The following is a 13796-nucleotide window of genomic DNA, read 5'->3' on the forward strand; positions in this document are numbered from 1 at the left end:
AAATAAAAAAAAAAAAAAACAATAAATTTTAGTGTTTTCTTGCGGAAGGAGAGATAAGAGTGGCAATTACTATATATATAGAGAAATATTTTGCGACGAGAAATTCATTTAACATTAAAATTTTAAACCATTAAAAAGTAATAACTTAACTTAAAAAAAAAAATAAAAATGAAATATACTACATCAATGCTTGTTCTTCTTGTCCTTCTCGTATTAACGGCTAATTACGTCGAAGGTATGATATTAAAATTAATAATTGAAAATTTTTTAAAAAATTCAATTTTAGTTAAATTTTGACTACAAAAAAAATTATTTCAAACATTTACAAAAAGTAATTTTTTTGTAATAATTTAACTGAAAAATTTTATAATTATTCAAAAATATTGAAAAACATTAATTTTTAGTCAAATTTGACTACAAATGAAATATTCGAAATTTGACTACAAAATTGACAAATTTATACTATAAGAGTTTGTGAATAATTAAGTAATATGTAAAAAGAAAGTAATTTTACTTTAATTTGATTAAAATATTTTGACTATATTTTGACTATATTTTGACTATATTTTGACTATATTTTGACTATATTTTGACTATATTTTGACTATATTTTGACTATATTTTATTATTATTTGCCAACTACAAATTTTGTATAAATTATATTCAAAATATTTTGACTATAATTTAAGTAAAATATTTTAAGACTATAATTTTGACGGTACTTTGACTACAATTTGACTGTAATTTGACTATATTTTGACTACAATTTATTATAATTAGCAAACTACAAATTTAGTACAAATGAAATTGAAATTTTTTTGACTATACATAATTCAATTAAATTAATTTAAGACTATATTTTGACTATAATTTTGACTATAATTTTGACTATAATTACCAAACTACAAATTTAGAATAAATTGAATTACAAATCTCATGACTATAATTTAATTAAAATATTTTAAGACTATAATTTGACTATACTTTGACTACAATTTGACTATAATTTGATTATAATTTGACTATCTATATTTATATATTGACTATATTTGACAGAAGTTGACTACAAAAAAAAATAAATACAAAAAATTTGACTACAACAATAGTTGACAACAAAAACATTTGACTAAAAAAATTTTAAAACTAGAATTAAAATTTACTGCAATAAAATTTGACTACAAACAAATGACTATAAAAATTTTGACTACAACAAATTTTTACACCATGTAAGATTGACTACAAAAAAAGTTGACTAAAAAAATTTGACTACAACAAAAATTGACTGTAAGTAAAATACTTTATTATTTTATTAAAACAATTTTTGACTACAATGAAAATTTACTAAAAAAAATTTTGACTACAATGAAAATTTACTATAAAAATTTTTGACTACAAAAAAATGACTACAATCATTTTTGACTAAAAAGAAATTTGAAAGCAAAAGTATTTGACTAAAATGAAAATTTTCTATAAAAAAAGTTGACTACAAAAAAATTTGACAGCAAAAAATATTTGACAGCAAAAAATATTTGACTAAAAAAAAATTTGACTACAATGAAAATTGACTAAAAAAAACATATGTTGACTACAAAAAAATGACTAAAAAAATTTTTTGACTACAAAAAAATTTGAATAAAAAAAAAATTGTCAGCAAAAGTATTTGATTAAAAAAAATTTTCACTACAATGAAATTTTACTATAAAAAAATGTTGACAATAAAAAAATTTGACTACAAAAAAATTTTTGACTACATTGAAAATTTACTACAAAAAAAAAAAATTGGAAAATTCCTAAAATATTGAAATACAAAATATAAAAATAAAAACCTAATGAGGGTGAAAAAAATTTCTTTTTTTTTTCTTTCAGGTGCAACGGAATGTAAAGTAAAAGGAGAATCAGGAACTTGTTCAAGTTCAATATTTAAATGTAAGGAAGGAATGAAATTAGGAAGACCACTTAAATGCTTATTTGCCCCATGCTGTGCTCCAGAAGCAACAACCGATGCACCAACCGATGCACCAACCGATGAACCAACTGAAGCAACAACCGAGGATACATCTGACTAATTTTGTAGTCACAAAAAAAAAAAATTTTAATTCATAATTTAGAAAAAAACTAAATGTAAAAAATAAAATTAAAAAAAAAAAAATTTAAATTGAAATAAAATATTCCATTGTCAAAAAAAAAAAATTAGCAAATTAATAGAACAAATTAATTAAAAAATAAAAATTTATGTAGAATTATTATTAAATTTTATGTAGTAAGTATACTGATTTTTACCAAAATTTAAATTGTAATAAATATAGTTATTAAATTTTATTAAGAAAAAATTAAGCAAACAATGGAATTTATTTAGATAATATAAATGTATTGTACAAAAAACTTGATTTTTGGGGTATTTAAGAAAAATTATTTGACTACAAATAAATTTAAAAAAAAAATCATGAAAATAAGTTTCAAAAAATATTATTCAACTATTAAAAAAAAATTTATAAGAATAAAAAAGAATTTAATTAGTAAATAAAAATTTTGACTACAAATAAATTGAATACAAAAAGAATTTGACTAGAAAAAAAAAATTTGACTACAAAACAAATTTGGACTACAAAAAATTTTGACTCTAAACCATTTTGACTAAAAAAAAAATTTAACTACAAATTGTTAAACAAATACAATATTTAACAGTAAATAAAATTTTTGAAAACAAAATCAATTTCACTGCAAGTAAAATTTAAATTCAAAAATAATTTCACTATAAATAAAAATTAAATATAAAAGAAACTAATTTTGACTATAAACCTTATTTTAAAAATAAATCCAATTTTCACTGTAACCAAATTTTAACCATAAACCTAATAAAAATAAACCTACTTTTGATTATAACGTAATTTTGACTACAAACTTAATTTTAAAAATAAATTTATTTTTGACTATAAGCTAATTTTAACTGTAATCCTAATTTTGCTTTTATCAACATAATTTTGACTATAAATCTAATTTTGACTATAAGCCTAATTTTGATTTTAAACCTAATTTTGACTATATTCAAATTTTTTAATATAAGCATAATTTTTACTATAACCAAAATTTGACTATAATCAAAATTTTGTAAAAAATAAAAATTTAACTTTACGTTTTATTTTGGCTATAAACCTAATTTTGATTTTTAGCATAATTTTGACTATAAATACAATTTGTACTATAAACCTAATTCAAAATTTAAACCTAATTCTGACTATATCCAAATTTTTTGACTATAAAAATAATTGTGATAATAAATGTAATTTTTATTTTCAATTTAATTTTGACTATAAACTTAATTTGACTATAAATCTAACTTGGATTATAAACATAATTTTGATTTTAAACCTAATTTTGACTATATCCAAAATTTTTTTACTACAAACATAATGTTGACTGTAAATTTAATTTTGACTATTAGCAAAAATTTGTATATAAATAAACATTTAACTAAACCCTTTATTTTGACTATAAACCTAATTTTGAATTGTAGCATAATTTTGACTAAAAAAATAAAATTTGTACTATAAAAAAGAAATTAGTACTATAAAATTTAAACGTAATTTTGACTTTGTTTAAACTTTTAGACTATGAACCTAATTGCGTGATAAAAAACGTAATTTTGATTTTCAATACAATTTTGACTATAAATTTCACTTGGACTATAAACCTAATTTTAATTTGAAACATAATTTTGACTATATCCAAATTTTTTGACTATAAAAATAATTGTGATAATAAATGTAATTTTTATTTTCAATTTAATTTTGACTATAAACTTAATTTCACTATAAATCTAACGTGGACTGTAAACATAATTTTGATTTTAAACCTAATTTTGACTATATCTAAAATTTATTTACTACAAACATAATTTTGACTGTAAATTTAATTTTGACTATTAGCAAAAATTTATAAATAAATAAATATTTAACCGAACCCTTTATTTTGACCACAAACCTAATTTTGAATTTTAGCATAATTTTGACTATAAATATAATTTGTACTATAAACAAAAAATTAGTACTATAAAATTTAAACGTAATTTTGACTATATCCAAACTTTTTGACTATAAACCTAATTGCGTGATAAAAAACGTAATTTTGATTTTCAATTCAATTTTGACTATAAACTTAATTTGACTATAAATTTCATTTGGACCATAAAAATAATTTTGATTTTAAACCTAATTTTGACTATATCTAAAATTTTTTTACTACAAACATAATGTTGACAGTAAATTTAATTTTGACTATTAGCAAAAATTTGTATATAAATAAACATTTAACTAAACCCTTAGTTTGACTATAAACCTAATTTTGAATTGTAGCATAATTTTGACTATAAATATAATTTGTACTATAAAAAAAAAATTAGTACTATAAAATTTAAACGTAATTTTGACTATATCCAAATTTTTTGACTATAAACCTAATTGCGTGATAAAAAACGTAATTTTGATTTTCAATAAAATTTTGACTATAAATTTAATTTGACTATAAATTTCATTTGTACTATAAACCTAATTTTAATTTGAAATATAATTTTGACTACCCGTGTGGAAAAAGCCACGATCTTGCCCTCAAGAGTTCGGGGCCCCCGGCGGGGGCCCATGAGGGCTGATCCATATGGCGAATCCATGAGGGGCACCGTAGGGGCCCCGCATGGATCGCCCTCATGATCGATTAGCAAAATTTTCTAAGTCCAAAAATCAAATATTTTTTTATCACCAAAAAATTAATGTTTATAATGATTCAGAACCACGAAAAACGCGTTTTTAATAAAAATATATTTACACTTTTTTGAAAATAACACTCACACTTATGGCAAAATAGATGAGGGCCACCGTAGGGGCCCGCATGGATCGCCCTCATGATCGATTAGCAAAATTTTCTAAGTCCAAAAATCAAATATTTTTTTATCAACAAAAAATGAATGTTTCCAATGATTCAAAACAACGAAAAACGCGTTTTTAATAAAAATATATTTACACTTTTTTGAAAATTCGCCTGAGATGATTCATGATAATAATCATAAAGCATATAATTAATTATATTTTATAAATTGCATTTGATTGGAAAATATAATTTAATATCTTAACTTTAACTAAATGATGTTAAGCACTTTTCTTTGTTAGGTATTTTTCAAGTTTAAATAGCATCAAGAAGTTAGCATTCGTTTTGAAGTAGCGTGCGTAGCGTAGTTGGTAAAGCGTTAGACTCATAGTCCGTAGGTCGTAGGTTCGATTCCCCCCATGCGTTAGATTTATTTATTTCTCAGGTTTGCGTTTAATCATTAATTCTATGTATGAATTAATTGAAAAATGAAAATATCGGTTAATAGTATGCATAAATTACATATTTTTTAATTTTTTAATTAATTAATTTATTATTACTTTTAATTATATCCGACAGTTAATTAATTAGAACGTTAATTAATAAATTCAATTTGAGTAAGAATTTAATTTAAAATTGAATAATTATTAAATAAATATGTTATTTATTCATAACTTAAGCTTATTTATTATTAATTAACTTTTATTATTAATATTATTGATTAAAAAACATTATGGCAAACTTGAGGGCAAGATGAGGGCAAGATGAGGGCAAACGTGAGGGCCCATAAGGGCGCCCGTAGGGGCACCCTCATGGATCGCCCATGCGGGCGCCCTCATCGATGAGCATGTCGTTTCCATGAGGGGCCCCTATGGATCATCCATATGCGCCCCTCATGGCATGAGGGCGATCCATAAGGGCCCCCGCTGGGGGCCCACATCACTTTTCCACACGGGTATATCCAAATTTTTTGACTATAAACTTATTGTGACTATAAATCTAATTTTGACTATAAAAAAAAAATTTGATACAATAATACATACGTATAAACAAAATTAATTTTATCGATAAACAAAAAATTTGACTACAATTTAAATAAATTTCCCACGAGTTTACGATATGTATTTGCTAAAATGTTTAATTTATTATTATTCATTTGAATAAAAAAAATGAGGTACTGAATTACAAAATGAAACGTTGTAGTTATGATAATCAATTTACCTGTATAGATAATTTTTTATATAAAAAATTGTCATTTTTTTTTCTTATTCTTTTAACCATTTTGCAAAATAAAAACAAGTTTCACTGTGTTCAATGATGAATAGAAAAAAAACATATTCTAATAGTCTTTATTGACGGAATAGGCGATAAGAAAGTGATAATCACTTTATATATAAATTAGTACACTTATGTAAAAAAAAATTCATTTTAAATTCACATTTTGTATCAATATTTTAATAATATTTTTATATTATAAAAATTTAACTAAAGTTACTTTTTTTGTAATTTTTAAATTATCAAAAATGAAATTTTCGTCATCGACACTAGTTTTCTTTGTTCTCATTGTATATACTGCTTATTATGTTACAGGTATGAATTGACTATAAAACTAAAAAAATTATTAAAAACAAAAAAAAAATTTGACTGTAATCTTTTTTTTTGACTATAATTTTTTTGACTATTTGAAATTTAAATATTTGAAAATTTGACTATTTCTATAGTAAATTTTGAATATAAGATTATTTTTTATAAAAAGAGAAATTTAATTTTTAGAAAATATTTGACTATTTTCCAATTTTTATTCACAAATGAATTTTGACTATATAACTTAAATTTGATAAAAAATAATTTTTACTAAAATAAATTTTTAGGTAGTGTAATAATTTATATTGTAATAATTTTTACTATAACAATGTTTACTATAATAAATTTTGTTATAATAAATTTTACTATAATAATTTGTTCAATAATAATTTTTACAATAATAATTATTACTAAAAAAAATTGTACTACAATCATTTTTACTATAAAAAATTGTACTACAATAATTTTTACTTTAATAAATTGTACCATAGTCATTTTTACTATAAAAAAATATACTATAGTAATTTTTACTATAATAAATTGTACTATAATAATTTTAACTATAACAAATTGTACTATAGTAATTTTTACTTTAATAAATTGTACTATAGTAATTTTTACTTTAATAAATTGTACTATAGTCATTTTTACTATAAAAAATTGTACTACAATAATTTGTACTTTAATAAATTGTACTATAGTCATTTTTACAATAAAAAATAGTACTATAGTAATTTTTACTATAATAAATTGTACTACATAATAATTTTAACTATAACAAATTGTACTACATAATAATTTGTTCTTAAAAAATTTTTACAATAAAAAATTGTATTATAATAATTTTTTGCATAAAAAATTGTACTACAATAATTTTTACTTTAATAAATTGTTTTATAGTTATTTTTACTATAAAAAATTGTACCATAGTAATTTTTACTTTAATAAATTGTAATATTATAATTTTTACTTTAATAATTTGACTATAATAATTTTTACTATATAGTTAAAATTTGACTATAAAAATTGAATTATTTTTGTATAATTTTACTACAAGTACTGAAAACCGTGGAAGAAATTTTGACTATAAAAAAGAAATGATAAATTTTGGCAATTTTTACCTGACCTTGAATGACAAATACTAAAATTTGACTATAAAATTTTGTTTTTTGACTACAAAAAAGGGAAATGTCAAAAAAATACAAAAAATATGAAATTTTGAAATTATTAAGGAAAAAAAAATTTTTTTTCAGAAGTTGCATCGCTAACAGCGTGTCATGTCGAAGAAAAATTAGGATTTTGTTCTGGGTCAATATTTAAATGTGATAATGGAACTCGTCTTGGAAGACCACTTACTTGTCTTTTTAAACCTTGTTGTGCTCCAGATGCATAGGATTTTATTTTTTTTTTCTAGTCACAAAGAAGGAAATATAACGCACGCATTCCTGTTTTTATCTAAAAATTAAAAAAAATGTAAAAAAAATAAATAAATTACCTAAAAAAAAAACTAATGCATTTTAAGTAAAACCAAAAAAATAAAAAATTTGACTACAATTAAAATTTTATTATTTAGAATTTTTCATTCCGAATACTTATTTAACAACAAAAAAATTGTTTGCAAATAATAGAAATTTGACTGTAAGAAAACTTTTTTTTTTAAATAAAATTCGAAAAGTAAAAAAAATTTTGACTACAAATTAAATTTAATGATAAAAAAAATTTTAACTGTGAATAAAAATTTGAGGACTATTTAACTATGGTAATGGAATTTTTAGTCAAAAGCCAATATAAACTATAAATAAAATTTTAAAATTAAAAATAAAAATAAGTTTGACTGTAAGCAAAATTTGACTATAAAGAATGAAAATAAGTGACAAAAATTTGACTATATGTAAAATTTGACTACAAAGAATGAAAATAAGTGATAATAAATTGACTATAAATAAAATTTGACTGTAGAGAATGAAAATAAGTGCGAAAAAATTGACTATAAGTAAAATTTGACTACAGAAAAAGAATATAAGTGATAAAAAATTGACTGTAAGTAAAATTTGACTACAGAGAATAAAAATAAGTGACAAAAAATTGACTATAAATAAAATTTGACTATAGAGAATGATAATAAGTGACAAAAATTTGACTGTAAGTAAAATTTGACTACAGAGAATAAAAATAAGTGACAAAAAATTGACTATAAATAAAATTTGACTGTAGAGAATGAAAATAATTGCGAAAAATTTGACTATAAGTAAAATTTGACTACAGAAAAAGAATATAAGTGATAAAAAATTGACTATAAGTAAAATTTGACTACAGAGAATGAAAATTAGTGATAATAAATTGACTATAAATAAAATTTGACTACAGAGAATGAAAATTAGTGATAATAAATTGACTATAAATAAAATTTGACTACAGAGAATGAAAATAAGTGAAAAAAATTGACTATTAGCAAAATTTGACTACAATTTTGACTTTAAATTAAATTAAAAGACAAATCCAATTTGACTATCAATAAATTTTGACTATAAGTAAAATTTGACTACAAAAAATGAAAAAAAGTGACAAAGATTTGACTATAAGTAAAATTTGACTACAGAGAATGAAAATTAGTGATAATAAATTGACTATAAATAAAATTTGACTATAGAGAATGAAAATAAGTGCCAAAAATTTGACTATAAGTAAAATTTGACTACAAATAATGAAAATATAATATATCAATATTAATGAATAAAAATTCAAAAAATGTAAATCCAAAATGGCATTTTTATTTTTTTAAATTTATAAAAAATAATTTGTTTATCGTACTTTTATCAATTTGCAAACAATTTAAATCATTAAAAGTGAGAAAATGACAATTAAATGTAATTTCAACTCATTGAAAATAGTTAAATAATTTTCTACAATCTATATTCTAATGGAAAGTGAAAAAAAAATTTTTTTTCTCTTTTTTGAATAAAAGGAGTATTACACTTTTGTGACTTCTCAACTTAAAAAGACAGTTTAAATTTTATTTATGTGTAATTTATTTTATTTTTTATAAATAATCAAAAAAAATAAATATTTTATTAAAAAAAATAAATATTTTATATATAATAAATAAAAAATAAATAAAATTATAACAAATTATAAAAAAAATCTTATTAACGTTATTAATAAACTAAGTGTAAAAATGTTTTTACAATTCAGTTCAAAATTGAAATTTTTCTCTTCCTTGATAATCGTATTTTTAGTACTCATTGTATTTAATTTTAATGATGTTTCAAGCGAAGGTTTGTTTCAAAAATTTTCTTTTTCAATTACAAAAAAAAAAAAATTATTTTTATTACAAAAAAAAACAGAAAATGTTAATATTTAACAAATTAAAATTTATTTAAATTAAATGAAAATATTTCAAAATTTCAACAATATGTAATTAAATTTTTCTATACAAATGAAATTTAACTGTAGATTTAATTAATTTTTGACTAAAATTTTTACTATAAATTATAGTTTTACTATAAACAAAATATAATATAAATATATAATTTTACTATAAACAAAATTTAAGTATAGATATAGATTTAATTATGAATTAAATTTAACTACAGTTTAAATTTTGACTGTAAATAAAATTTGACTACAAACAAAATTTGATTATTGGTTAAATTTTATTCTGATTAAATTTTAACAATGAATTAAATTTTACTATATATGAAATTTTACTATAAATATAAAATTTGACTATAAATATTCAAATTGGACTATTAATTAAATTTGACTATAAATATAAAATTTGATTATTAATTAAATTTGACTATAAATATACAAATTGGACTATTAATTAAATTTTACTATAAATATAAAATTTGACTATAAATGTATACAATTTGACTATTCATTAAATTTGACTATAAATATATAATTTTATTATTAATTAAATTTGACTATAGATTAAATTTGACTATAAATTAAATTTGACTATAGATTAATTTTTACTATATATTAAATTTGACTATAGATTAATTTTTACTATATATTAAATTTGACTATAAATTAAATTTGACTATAGATTAATTTTTACTATAGATTAAATTTGACTACAAAGTAAATTTGACTATAATTTAATTTTTACTATTATTTTTGATTTTAAATTAAATTTATTTATAATAAATTCAAAATTTCACTATAAAATTAAAAACTATTTAAAACTATTTTTTCTTAAAAAAATATTTTCATTACTTTCATTTAGAAAAATGCATCGGAACTGGAAAAAACTGTACAGACAGCGACGATTGCTGCTCATTTCTTTATTGTATAAATGAAAAATGCCTAATGGAGTCTCTTGTTCTTGGTAAACATTACAGTGGAAAAAGATGGCGCAAATGGTATAAAATACCTAATACATTTACTATTTTGACTACTAATTGTTTATTACTATTATTTTTAAAAGTATTTTATTAATAATAAAGTGTACAAAAAATACTACTAATATTTAATTTTATAAATAAAGATAATAATTCCAAAATATTTGACTATATAAACAAAATTTTGACTACAAAATGACTACAAAATAAGAAAAAAAAATTTGACTACAAATATAGTGAAAATCAAAGAGAGAAAAGTGTATTTTGACTTTATATTAAATTAAAAACCAAATCGAATTTGACTATAAATGAAATTTGACTAAAAGTAAAATTTGATAGTAAAACAATAAAAATTAAGTGATAGAAATTTGACTATAAGTAAAATATGACTACAAATTCTACTATAAATTAAATTCAAAGACAAATGCATTATGACTAGAAATAAAATATGACTAGAAGTCAAATTTGACTAAAAATATAAAATAAGTATCAGAAATTTGACTATAAGTAAAATTTGACTACAAAGAATAAATATAAGTGATAAAAATTGGAATACAAAGTAGAATTTGACTACAGAGAATGAAAAAAGTGAAAAAAATTGACTATTAGCAAAATTTGACTACAATTTTGACTTTAAATTAAATTAAAAGACAAATCCAATTTGACTATCAATAAATTTTGACTATAAGTAAAATTTGACTAAAAAGAATGAAAATAAGTGACAAAAAATTGACTATAAATAAAATTTGACTACAGAGAATGAAAATAAGTGACAAAAAATTGACTATAAGTAAAATTTGACTACAGAGAATAAATATAATTGATAAAAAATTGGAATAAAAGTAGAATTTGACTACAGAGAATAAAAATAAGTGAAAAAAAATTGACTACTAGCAAAATTTGACTACAAAGAATAAATATAATTGATAAAAAATTGGAATAAAAGTAGAATTTGACTACAGAGAATAAAAATAAGTGAAAAAAAATTGACTACTAGCAAAATTTGACTATAATTTTGACTTTAAATTAAATTAAAAGACAAATCCAATTTGACTATCAATAAATTTTGACTATAAGTAAAATTTGACTAAAAAGAATGAAAATAAGTGACAAAAATTTGACTATAAGTAAAATTTGACTACAGAGAATGAAAATAAGTGAGAATAAATTGACTATAAATAAAATTTGACTATAGAGAATGAAAATAAGTGCCAAAAAATTTGACTATAAGTAAAATTTAACTACAGAGAATAAAAATAAGTGACAAAAAATTTGACTACAATTTTGACTTTAAATTAAATTTAAAGTCATGTCCAGTTTGACTACAATTAAAATTTGACTATGTGTAAAATTTGACTACAAAAAATTAATATAAGTGCCAAAAATTTGACTATAATTCAAAATTTGACTACGAAAAAAAATGTGTGTCAAAAATTTGACTACAGAGAATAGAAATAAGTAACAAAAAAAAACAAAAAAATTGGACTATAACTGAAATAAATAAAAAAATTTGACTACAAAAAAAAATTAAGCCGTTATAATTGCTTATATTTTGAAAATGAAAAACTTTAAGAGAAAAAAAACAAAACATGTGTTTAAAGGAATTTTGTCATTTGCAGAAAAAAACTTTACATTTAATAGTTTTTTCCTTTATAGATAATAATTAATTATTTATAACAATTGTTATCAATACTCTAAACTATATAAATTAGTCATGTACGGTAAAAAAAAATTCATTGTAAATTTAAATTTTGCAAACATAATATTAAAAATAATAAAGGAAAACTAAAGTTGTTGTTTATTTTTATTTATTTATTTTTTTTTCTTAATTTGTTATCAAAAATGAAATTTACTTCGTCGATACTTATTTTTCTTGTCCTTGTTCTATTAACTACTAATTACGTCACTGGTATGTTTAACATTAATAAACATTTTTTTTTTTTGTTTCAGGAGAAAAAAAATATTTTTTTCTATATCTGTAATTTTCAAAAAAATATATTTTTTTCATTTCTGCAATTGTCAAAAAAATATATTTTTTTATTTCTAAAATTTTCAAAAAAAAAAATTTTGAATTTCTTTTTTTTGAAATTTTTATTTTCTATTTTGATAAATTAATTAGTTCAAAAAATTTGAAAATAATTAAAATTTCAAAAAAAAAATCTAATTTCTATTTAAATTCGACAATACTGAAATTTTATCATAAATTTGACTATACAAACTAGAATATAGTACAATTTTTTTTTTAAAAACATTAATTTTGAATTTTTTTATTACAAAATGTAAATTAATATTTTTCAAAAAAAAAATTTGAACTCTCAAAGAATTTTGAAAATAAAAAAAAATATAAATAAAATTTTGACTATTAAAAAAAAATTTTTTTTATTTTTGTTAAAAATTAAAAATTAATTTTTAATGACTAAAAATAAAATAAAATTTTTTCAGAGGGTGCATCTCAAAAACCATGTCAAATTAAAGGGACTTTAGGATATTGTTCAAAAAATCTCTTGAAATGTGATAAGGGACGTAAAATTGGAAATTCTCTAACTTGCTTTCTATTCCCATGCTGTGCTCCAGAAATAATAGTTTCATAAAAAAATTAATTTTAATTAAATAAATTTACTCATAATAAAATTTGACTATAAAAAAAAATTGACTATAAAGGACATTAAAAAAAAATTTCAAAATGTCAAAAATATAAGAGAAATATTACTATAAGAAAAGTTTACTATATAAATTTAATTTGACTATAAGGAAAAAAATTACAAAAAATGAAATTTGACTATAAAAAAAAATTTACTGTTTAGAAAATTTATTTATATTAAAGAAAATTTCAAACAATGTAAATTTGACTATAAATAAAATTTGACTATAATTTAAATTGTACCATAGATTTAATTTGAATGTAGATTAAAATTTTACCAAAAAGAAAATTTTGACTACAAATAAAATTTTTAACTGTTAATTAAATTTTACTCATAAATATAAAATTTGACTACAAACAAAATT

This window comes from Leptopilina boulardi, unplaced genomic scaffold, assembly GCF_019393585.1.
Source record: "Leptopilina boulardi isolate dan_hultmark-lab unplaced genomic scaffold, ZJU_Lbou_2.1 LbouV2_55, whole genome shotgun sequence".
NCBI classification, from domain to species: domain Eukaryota; kingdom Metazoa; phylum Arthropoda; class Insecta; order Hymenoptera; family Figitidae; genus Leptopilina; species Leptopilina boulardi.